Source organism: Solanum pennellii, chromosome 9 (genome assembly GCF_001406875.1).
Source record: "Solanum pennellii chromosome 9, SPENNV200".
NCBI lineage: Eukaryota > Viridiplantae > Streptophyta > Magnoliopsida > Solanales > Solanaceae > Solanum > Solanum pennellii.
The window spans coordinates 1,142,615-1,154,558 of NC_028645.1; the positions used below are offsets into that span (position 1 = coordinate 1,142,615).

The 11,944-nt window shown below is 35.6% G+C and overlaps 1 protein-coding gene across 6 annotated transcripts in view; it reads right to left on the reverse strand.

Moving 5' to 3' along the window:
* Nucleotides 1-11,292, reverse strand: part of LOC107031267 (probable E3 ubiquitin-protein ligase RHG1A) — a 15,467-nt gene extending 4,175 nt beyond the window's left edge. The window contains exons 1-4 of one of the 6 annotated variants that reach the window (XM_015232570.1): nucleotides 11,083-11,290; nucleotides 9,035-9,134; nucleotides 8,051-8,271; nucleotides 5,826-7,804 (exon numbers count right to left, since the gene is read on the reverse strand). The gene's annotated coding sequence lies outside the window, so the exon portion shown is untranslated. Of the gene's footprint in view, nucleotides 1-408; nucleotides 2,449-5,825; nucleotides 7,805-8,050; nucleotides 8,272-9,034; nucleotides 9,135-11,082 lie in introns of those variants that run through there. The other 5 variants (XM_015232573.2, XM_015232571.2, XM_015232572.2 and 2 more) reach the window with 5 other exon arrangements.
* Between the last annotated feature and the right edge of the window lie 652 nt (nucleotides 11,293-11,944).

Sequence of the window (11,944 nt, forward strand, 5' to 3'; positions counted from 1 at the left end):
CCCCCCCCCCTCTCTTAGTGCACAAAGTAACGTATTGGAAAAGTACTGTCGATCTACCCTTATCTTTAGAACCCCGACATGAATTCTATACAATTTCTTATCGCACAAACTTAAAGACTTCTATTTCTACAAACCTACGCAAACATATCTTCTTACAGAAACTTAGGACCTGCTTGGCCAAAATGCCTACTTACTGATAACAAATAGAAGTCAGCAGAGAAAAAATGCCATCACAGTAATTTTTAGTGAAGTCATGGAATAAGCTTGGGATTTCACAACAAAACAGAAAAGCTTGATCTATAATTGTCAAGTTCCTTCACGTAAAATAATCAAAGATAAGACATCTAGATGTGGTACAATTCTTTTTACTGAAAGCCACAATTAAATCTCACAGAATGTGGAACTTACATATCAGCATGCAGGATTAGTCAAACGTGAGCTCGTATCGTTCACGGACTAAGCTATCCCGGGAGGCCGGGACTGCAGTCCTGATAAAATAACCCTTTGACTATTTCATCTCACTTGGGAGGTGAGATAAAATAACATCAAGTTGATGGGATAAGTGGGACATCTCAGGATTAGGTTTTGGATTAAATTTATTTGTTTGGTTAAAGGTCTGAATTAATATCAAGATCAGACATCTAGAAGTAGCAACCTTCTTGCACTGAAAGCCATGATTAGGTCTCGAGGGGTAGCTTTAGTGGACATAGAGGGGATTGGTTGTGGAATGGGGACGACCAAGGTAAATGGAAGCAAAAAAGGTGGTGAAGTGAAGATGGTGGAGAGTAAGAATAAAGAGGAATAGCGCACACATAGGGGAAGATATAAGACAAAGAAGGCGGTAATTTAGTAATTACAACGACAAAAATGACCACTTCTAAACAATTGAATGTAAAACTAAAGATCAAAGGTGGGGATGAAAAATTGTATGGGCTAGACAATGCCTAATAGATGAGGGCCGGAGGGACAAGTAAAGTGCATCAAGAATGAGGACGACAAAATACTAGTGGCGGAGGCACTCATTAGACGGAGGTGACAATTATATTTCCATATACTCCTGAACAAAAAGGAGAGATCGAGACATTGTGCTTAGAGACATGGAGAATTACGAGAAGCGTCACAATTTTGGGCATGTGGGTGAATAAAGGTTGTGAATGTTAAGGGTGTGATTCGAAGGATGCACAAGGAAAGAGCAATTAGCCGGACAAGATCCTGATGGAATTTTAAAAGAGCACAGGCAAGGAAGGTATGAAGTGGCTGACTGAATTGTTTAATGTCGTGTTTTAAGGCAGCAATAGTGTCCGAAAAAATAGAGGTGGAGTGCAATGATCTGTTGTACAAGTACAACAGACTTTCAACATTGCAACAACTATAGAGGTATAAACTCCAAAGCCACAAATTTAAGAGAGGGTGATGGAGATAAAGGTGAGGACAGGCGTTTCTATTTTCAAGAACCAGTTCAGATTCATGCCGTAAAGTTAAACTACAAAAGTCATTCATCTAGTTAGGAGATTATTAGAACAATATAAGGAGAAGAAGAGGGGCTTACAACCAAACATACGACAAAGTTCTGATGGAAGTGCTTGAAGGCTAAAGGTGTACGGCATACAATAGTGCATACGGTAGAGGCAAGGCTTGAGTAAGGACAACGGGAAGAGACTCAAAGCACTTCCTATGAAGTGGCATCAAAGATCAACTCTTAGACCATTTTTATTTGGCTGGGCGATGAATGTATTGGCACGACAAATCTAAGCACACTATTCTAGTCATTCTTCTAGCAACCTTCAAGTAAAATGTTCTCTAGAACTTTTTCTCCTCGGCTTTTTCTTTATAGTTTTTTTATTTATTAAGTGAAGTGCTTTCTTACTAACCCATACCAAGTGAGTACCATAGAAAATAGAAAAGAACTTAACCATGGTTCAGGGAATCTAGAACATCCCTAACTGTTAACATGCTATTTTTGAAAGCTCACCAATGTCACATAATTATGTTTTGTGTCTATTCTGTCTGTTTTCTATCTCTGCCAGCAGTTCAACAACTGCTTCAGTTCCTGTGCACAACCCAAAAAACACCAGCTGTGTCTAAAAACAAGCCCATATTTGACACGTTGGGCTGCAATGAAGTCATAGATGACTAATCCAGGGGATTGTTCATATAGAAAACATCTGATTCACAGAGTAAATCCTCTCCACTGAAGCTAATCTTATGTTAAACATGCTTCATGTGTTGCTAACCATCCAAATATTGCCACCTATCTTTTTCTTCATGATATTGAAAGTTGGTTATCGCTCCTTCGAACATTGTTCCCACAACTTTCTTTATTACTCTTCCGGTGCCAATTCAAGTTACACTAATGATGTCTTAAAAGTTGATGTCACTGCAGCTATTTGCAATAATCGAGTATAGATTTTATTTTTTTTGGAAAATGGCAAAGATTTGTATTTAAAACAGCACTAAGAATGTGTTGGGAGCTCTGTACAATCTGGCAAAGTTAAAAAAAAAAAACTATATCACATCCTAGGCATGTAGGGAGTCTAGCAGCTAATTGAGTATAAATTTCTTTTTGTGTGTGTTATAAGCAATTCCTTTCACAATATAATTATCAGCATATTCCCGAGGAAAGATCCCAATGCCCTTTCTTTCCAGTGATTGTTTACTTGTTCATATACTACTTCGCCAACACTGTTCGGGTGATTGATTACTATTTCTGTGATTTTGTTTTAGTATTTCTTTTGTTAGTTAGAAGACTCAAGTTATTTCACCACCTTGCTGAAAGCTGAGAGAGTTATGTCGTTATTCTTTGTACGATTTAGGTTAATAGTAGGAAGCATTCTTCATGATTGTGTCATAATTAAGAATACTAAGAATTTTAAACATTATTTAGTTAAAATATTCTCGATCATCATATATGTTCTCACTACTTGCTCAATTAGTATTCTTTTTTTTTCTTTTACTCCTCTTCACAATTCAAAAGCTAAAACCTCGCTGAGGAACCCCGACAAATAATAAGAGGTACAATATAGAATTTCTCTTTTACCGCAGAGGTCCAACAAAGCTATAGAAGTAAATAAAAAGCAGGACTGTCTAGGCAAAAGGTTTACTCCTTAATATAAAAAGGTCTAAAAAGATAAAATCACATGTAGAAACAAATTGCTATCTATCCAATAATAATGTAAAGCGCCAATTCATATACATAGCAGGGAAGGCTCCCTTTCAGTGCTCACTTCATGGAGAAAGTCTTCCAAAGAGAAAGTAGATATTTACTTCTCAAATACATCCATTCCTCTTGTTGTTGTCATACTACTTGTATCATCCTCTGTCGCCCGTACATATAGTTAGGCTCTTAAGTGATAGAAGGACTATAATGTCTGGGTCAATGATTAAAAGAAAGAAAGATTTTCTTTGATTTTTGATAGGTATAGAAAATAAAGGAAGCTCTATGTCTCCAACTGGACTATTGTGGTCTAGATTAGCATCAACATAGAATTTTTTCTTTCTTGTCTTTACATTCTTCGTCCCTTCAAGGGAAAAGTTAAAAACCTATAAGACGATTATTACAGTTCAACCTGAATTAGGTTTTATTACTTAAACCATTTCCATGCCTAAGACAAGTATTCAAGTTGAAGATGTCACCCGCCACCTCCTTTTCGGAGTACTCCAGAAATAAGTTATTATTAGGATCCTTGTAGGTATTTTTTTTTTCCTTCCTCTTCTTTTGTTCCCCTCTGTTTGCAGGTCACTAGCATATCCTTAATGCTGAAGAATACAACATTACCATTTTCAAAAAAAGAAGTTATTTTTCACAAAAAACAATACTTACAAACTGAATCATCTTCACAATAGTACTTACGCAACAAACATGAGCTGCCTAACCATTTCTTTTTTATGTTCCAGTTACATTATATCTTTCTTTAAATTAAAGCATAAATTCTACTTAAACGCTAATCTTAACTTAGCAACTTTGAACTTAGTCAGGAATAGCAAAGGATGTTCACACAGAGATCATTTATCCCCATCACTTTTCTGCTTTGCCATTGAGATGATCAATAAGCTGCCGGAAAACCAATAAATGGAGCATGTCTGAATGGTTTCTGATAAAAGTTATCAGTAGACCACAGACTGAAAATCAGATCTAATATAAGCAGATGATACTAATTTTCTAAGATCCTCAATCGAGACAAATCTATTCACCGTTCAACACCTTGACATAGTTGGTGGCAGAGTATTGGCTCAGAACAGGTACAACAAAATCGGAGTTCAAACCATTGGGAGGTGCATAATAAACATTGTTCTAACTACTACCAAGGGGTGATTGCACATGAACTCCTTACGAACAGCCTGGATCTTCCCTATGAGGCAAATTCAAGGAGGGAGAGCTTTGGCTACTATAGCTCAAGAAAGTATTGAAAGGATAGAAAAAGAAGAGTAATGTCAAAAGGAGGAGAAGTATTACATTTTCATATTGTAGAACTGGTGCCTTAAAAAACTGAAAACCTAATGAGATAGGAAATTTTCATCAGGTGAGTTGCGAGAGCTGGATAGAGACAGAGCTCCTATACGAACAGATGAGCCTCGGTAAGAATGGAAGCATTAGCATCTGTAAATAACTATGTTCAACTGAGCCCTTTTGGGATGGTTATGGGAGATAGAAATAGATGAAAGTGCTATAAGGAGGGAACTGATAAATGAAATGTATAAACGCATACATCTTGGATGATTATCAAAGAGGCGAACCACCCTTATAAAACAAGCTAATGGAAAAGATCATGAAAAAGAGAGGACTTCTTTTCTTTTTTTTTGAGAAAAATGAAAAAGAGAGGACTTCTTTTTTTTGGAGAAAAATGAAAAAGAGAGGACTTCCAGAAGTTTAAAGGAATCTCTTTTAGGAACCGAACTGTACACGATGTTGGCTCGATAGTTGGTGAGGTGGTATTATTCTAACCAGCTGAGTTTTCTGATCACTTTTCAATCACAACTGCAAAGAAAGCCATAGTTGTGGAGATTCTTAATACAAAGGTTGGGCAGATTGCACCAGACATACGTTTAGACAAGTATACAATTCTAAAAATTGACAATGCGGAAAGATTTCCTAGAAACTATACAAGCTTTTCATGATTAGGGTGATAAGATGGTCTGGCTGGTGACATTCCCAAATTATTCTCCAAAAAGTCTTACCATACTCCTGCTTGAGGGGGGGCGAAGTAAGAGCATTTGGACGACAATATGGAAACTGGGACTACACAAAAAGTGGCATCTTTCACATGAAAAAGGTACGTTATGGTCAATGGCGGAAGTCTTGTTATAAAGACAACAACATCATTGAATTATACAGTGTTATCCATTTCAAAAACAAGATTAAAGTAAGAAGACCTTTGTGGTAAAGAGATGTGAATCATTTCTAAGCTCATTAAAACTTTATGCTGTTTTCATGCTCAAGATTAACCCAGAGCAACCAGAAAATAAAGCCAACACATGGGCAGCTGACAAGTTGTCTGAATATATGAGCCTAAAGAGCAAATGTCACTAAGCAAGCTAATGATAGTAATGATACATCCATTGCATATAATTTAACCAAAATTGATGCAGTCACGATAGTTTCTTTCTCAATGTTGACTTAGTAAGGATTAGAAAATGTAAAATATATGTTGTACTTATCCTGGGGACGGATATCTAGGACCTTTCCTGTTGAACTACTCAAAATTTAATAGGAAACAAGAACACAAGCTAAACCACTTGACTACTCCTGCTGTTTCAACAAAATGACACGAAATATTAAAGATAGCTCATTAATAAAGCTAAAAAGAGAAACATATCACCACAAGTACCTTTGACGAGCCATACCACCAAATAGACATGGCCAATTTGGTTTCCCTCATCCCATGGCAGTCTCACTGAAATATGTTCCATTAAGAAGAAGCCACTACAATTTTTGTGTCCATCAATCTTTCTGATAATGACTGTTTCAAGGTTCAGAACTCAGAGAAATGCAGGACGAAGAGCAAAGGGTGGGGGAGGAGTACGAGAGTATCTCTGGAAACACTTATTAATGTTGCTTTTGTGAGATGTACCAGTGTAAAGAGCATATGAGAGTTTAGAAAGAAGCAATTGCAATCTTTTGTATGAAATGCACCAAAACAAGTTGGCTTGTCAGAGAGATAGAAAAGTAAATGGATAATGATGGTATGAGATGAGCTAAGAATAATCTTGTCACGGGGAGAAAGTAAAGAAATAAATTTGTTAACAGCACCAGATATGATTCATGATTGACTAAGTTTAGTACAAAATGTTGAGAGTGCAAAATAGGGATAGAAGCAAAAACTGTGAAATGGCTTTAAAAGCTTCCATCATTGCATCTACTTGCAAAGTGAAATATAAGAGGCACCACCTCATGAAGATTGTGGGTAGTACAAAAGGATGAATAGTGACAGGTACCAATGAGCCCCAAAGAACTAGATACAACTCATCCAAACTATAGATGTGTTACTAGTTAGAGATTTTTCTTACATCAATGGGAGCTCAACCATAAATACAGAGGCTAACTGGTAATACGCGTGTTTTCTCATTCATCACAACCAACTATGATAGTTGTCCTCCAATATTCCGTAGACCAAGCAACATTATGTTTAAGTGTTCTAAGGAATTGCAGCACACTTAGCAATATACTAGCATCAATGTGCTACATCGTAGTGGTACAACTACGAAAATGTACCTTCCATTGGACCCCAGCTCTGCCTTGTGATGCCATTCAGAGAATAAATTGATCAGGATTGCTCTCACTCTATTTCGAACTAAGCCATCAATAGAGTAAGATTACAACCTAACACTCCAAAGGAGCACAGGAACATTAGCTCAATACGCTCAATTAAAGAATTTCCAGCATACAATTGAATCAGGATAAAACCAGCTGTCATTGAGAAAATAGAGAGAATGTTGCATCTATTGAGCATTACAGTATCTGCTCAGCATCTCTACCCTGAACCTTAGAAGGGATATTGTAATAAAGTTGCAACACACTCAAAACTGTGAATTGCATCTATTGAGCATTACAGTATCTGCTCAGCATCTCTACCCTGAACCTTAGAAGGGATATTGTAATAAAGTTGCAACACACTCAAACTGTGCACCATTCAGTTCTATTCACCAGCAAACAATCCAAAGTATTCACAGACAAGATCGTACACATCTGCCCCCGTGTCACTACCAACAGATCCACCATTCCAGAAAAAGTAAACAAATACCAGTCAAAAATGTGCTCTGGAAGCAGAATGGTCAGCAAGAACTTCATCTCCTATCATCAATAAAAATGGCATAAGCAAGACAGTCTTTCCAAGTGAAAGTGGCCCCATACTAACAGCAGTGCAAAGGAATCCCACAACTAATCAGAAAGTTAGCTGCAGCCTGTAGAATGAACTTCAGGTTTTCCAGAAATGCTCTCCCCACAGTTAATGGCAGCCTGTAAAATGAACTTCAGTTTTTCAACAACCCCTCACCCCCCAATAAGTGGCAGCGTCTAAATGACTTCAGGTTTTCAACTACTTCTCACCCCATCAAGAAGCATCTTTCGGAAGGTCATTAATTCTGCAAGAATAGCAGAACCTATTTCCTATGAGCTCTTCACACTCAAAAGTTCAAGGGTAAGAGATGCAATAAGAGCAGCTCAGTCTAATCAATCTTGATAAGAACACCATAAGAATGATATCTCTTCATAACCTGCCAGATTGACCACAAAGTTGCTTGCAACATCATGTATGATTGAGGTTCTATACATTAGCAAAGCTATTTAGCTATCCACCAAATAAATACCCTGCAGGAGCTCCCAGATTATTTTTCAGTGAGAAAGATGAGAAGAATCAGAAATATAATTATGACCTATCCTAATTATCTGAGACGGTGATAAGAAATCCGGACCGGGATTGAAAAAAGAAAGGAAGAACAAGAAGATGCTAGAAAACAAAAAGAACAATGTAAGATGAGGAAACTGCTCCTTAAAATAAGTACTATAGATAGAGATATGGCTGGACTGAGAAAGGTAGGTACCAAAACCCCTCACCTGTACTTGCAATATGTCCTCATCCCAAGCCCTCACATCAACTTATGTCGTGTCAAAACAAGATATGCCAATAGAAATGGAATTTGATCACATGCCCAATATTAAGCTCAAATCAACTCCAACAAAGCCCTAGTATGAACTATTTAGCCCAGGAAACCCATTCTTATGAATCTAGGGCAATATCCTTCATCTGACAATAATAAGCCGCCAGCTTCCCTAGCCTGCATACGAAAAACCATCTAAACCTAGATACTCTGAAAGGAAATATAGGAAAATACTAGCACATAGATTCTAGGAACTCAGTGCCTAAGCAAAAAACAGAGATTACAAAGTGGGCACTTAGCAGAAAGATGGGAGATATATATTTGCTAATATAAAGCCACAGTCACATGGCTTGGGATAAATGTTTGCATAGTGTCATTTAAGTTAGTTCCTCATATTTCTTCAAGTTCATATCACGGTGTCAAGAAATTAGACAAACAATGCTGAAAAGGGTCATAAAAAAGAAAAAAGATCATTTGTAAAAGAGAGCAAACAATATACTTAGTTCAAATAAAGAAGTTAATGAAATAAAGCTAAATGTTTTTCACCTTCTCAAAATAGTCCAAGGGAAGTAACTTCACATGGAGCCCAAAAAAAATAAAAAAAAATTATAAGCAAATACACACTGCCCAGGGCTAAAATGTATCACTGAGTAGAATAAAGGGACTGATGAAATGTTATTTCCTTACTTGGAAGTGTTCAAATATGTAAACAGAGCAGCTGGTTATAAGTAATAATATGTAAGAGACAATTTTTTGAAGAATTAACATTGACATATCATAAAATGTGGCATCACATCCTCCTGTGATCCATGGAGAGGCATCTCCCAACATCTAAAAGCAACACGGTGCAGGCAGATGCTCCACCTAAATTCTTTGGACAATAGATCTCAAAGCTAACAATTTGAAATTTTAGGCAAAAAAAAAAAAAGAAAATGCTTACATGAACAAGAGAGTCTCACTCAAATCTGGTCAGCCACAAAGGAAAAGTATTATGTCTTCAGGTCCTTGCAAGGTCTTTAACTCTGCGGCTGTGTGGTATACTGTTGCAAATAAAACATAAAACATGGTTCACTTGTGTTGGACAAATTTTGAATCAATATTACATATCAATGGCATAAACAAAATCTTGACTTTTAGGGACCAATGTAATACTATATGCAATTAAGGCCCTGCAATCACAAGTTATGATTGTCTCATGTCCTTGCAAAACACAATACCAACTATAAAAATGCATATCTAAAGGAACTCAAAATACATCCATGAATCAATTTCAGAACAATGGAATGTGCAATCAACGGCATAGCTCATGGTAGAATGTCATAAAACTGATTCTCAGCTCCATTTCTATTTGACTTAAAATTCATGGACAAGGTGTAATTTCTTATCCAAATAAATTGCATCACTATGAGACTCAATCCTAGTTTATTGGAGAAGATTCACACTGAGACCTGTCTATCCATGGATCCATCACATCTCATCTTTCTTTGGTCCCTAGATCCTATAGGTGAATTTAACTCCTTAACAGTAATAATACAATGGCCACCTATTTTGAGAAAAGGAATTTCATGCTGGTCATTTAAAAGCCCCACAAACTCAAACTTGGGGAAAAAATTATCCTAACCTTACTCGATATAAACAACTCAAACAAGAACAACACATACACCGCATAGTCCCACACGGTATAAAGAACTCAGAGGTATTACTATATAATATTGACTGCCACTATGAGTGGCTAAATGTCAATGTTCCTCTTAGACCAAATTAGAGATTCCATCCTTGCGAGGAAATAGAACCAAAACAATTAACAATAATAAGAAAAGGAAGCTGCACACACACATATGTAGATGGATTTCACCATTAGCTTACAAGAATAATGAAAAGGTTCAAGTCAAATTACTCGCTGTATTTACTTGGGTGAAACAGAGAGGTTTGTGGAATGGAGGTAAAAACAGAGGAATAAGGATTTCTCTGTGATTTAGCAAGGAAGAAAGTGAAGAAGGGAAGTACAACTTCAAACTTTCCATAAAAGAGAAAACTATATCACTTTTACTTGTCTTCCAATCATACCAAACAAAACTAAGCCATGAATACTTCACAGGAGTGTAATAGACCAACCAATTTCTCTCTTTTATCCTCCTTCTCTCCCTCCTTCCCTTTTTGATACATAATTAATGCTTTCAGAAACTCCTATATGCAGCATATAGCTTCCTGGACAGCAAGATTTCCACATTTACGATCTCCAGTTAATGTAGCAGCTTACCAAATTGGTGCATCAAATATTCAATTTTCTTTACAACAACAACATACCCAGTATGATCCCACTTGTAGGATCTGGGGAGGATAGTGTGCGATAAAGAACTACAACTACAGTTCACTTCCAAATTGGAGACGGAGTCGGTCACATGAATCATCAATATTCATTGACCCCTTCCATTCCAATGCTCAAAAATGATAGTCTTTTCTTAATCCATGAGTAAATAGTCCATAGATTCTACTTTCTTCAGATTATATCAAGTCCCCAGTATCTATTTATAATTTAAAAAAAAAAAACATACACTTGATAACTTGCAATCAAAAATTAAAAAACTGAAAGTTCAAACAAACATAAAATCTTAGATAATAAGTAAACATAAAACAATTTTGTTCATGCAAAATCTGTAAAAAGCAGCATACAACAAAACTAAACGATCGGGTGAGAAGATCAGCTCGGAATTAATGGGTTCTTATTGGTTAGAAAAATCGCAACAAATTAAAGCCTAAAACCCAACAAAAAAACACAAAAAAGGAACAAAACAACCGCAGAAGAACATAAATTTGATAAACTAACAACGATCGGGTACGAAAAACAACTCAAACCCAATAATTTTTACAATCGATCAACCGAACAAAACCGAAAAAAATACAGAATTAAACAAACAAACAAACAAAGGACATGAATGGACTTGATAGAAACAATAACATAGACTAAACCGATGATCGGTGAATTACCGGAAAAGTTTTGCCGGTGAAGAAACCGGTAGCTTTTGCTTGTGGATGATCGGTTGATTGAGACGAATAAATTTAATTTATGAATAATTTTTTTTTTTGAGAATTAATATAGGGAGATAATTATTATTTTTACTACATTATTATTTTAGATAAAAGAAAAGACAAACACGTAAAGAGAGAGAAATTAATTTTGTGCGCTCAAGGCAAATGAATTTACATAGCGGTTTGGATTATTTTATAGTAGTAGTGGCCTCTCTTTTTTCTTTTTTTTAATCGAATCATTATTGGTCTCGAGTTTCAGTCCTGATTCAGAAACACTTCATCGTTTATAGAAAAAAATTTGATATAGTCAAATACTAACATAGATGAAAAATCAAAAAGTATAATATAATATAAAAAATATATTTTGAGAAAAAATATTTTTCTAATAGATATTGTTATCGAGGTGTTATAGAGATATTTGAATTAATTCAAGCTTTATTTTTTGTTAATTAACATATACATTGTTTATTTTTTTATATTCGATGTTGTTATTAGGCAGATGTGAAAGTTAGGATTGATATTTAGTTTATTATCAAGAAAGATAGTTTTAATAATATTGATATGAAATTTAAGAACCGTGAGACTGATGAGAATGTCACACATTGTATTATATTGAAATGAATGAAATAAAAGTTTACGTATGATAAAAATGTGTCGAAAACTTTTAAAGATAAATTTTATAAAATAATAAATAATTATTATGTGCATAGAAGTCAAATATATTACTATCTTTTCTTCTTCTTCTTCTTTTGGTCTCATAAAAAATAATATACTAATCGAAGAAAAAATTATTTACATTTATTGACAATTGCTTTTTTCA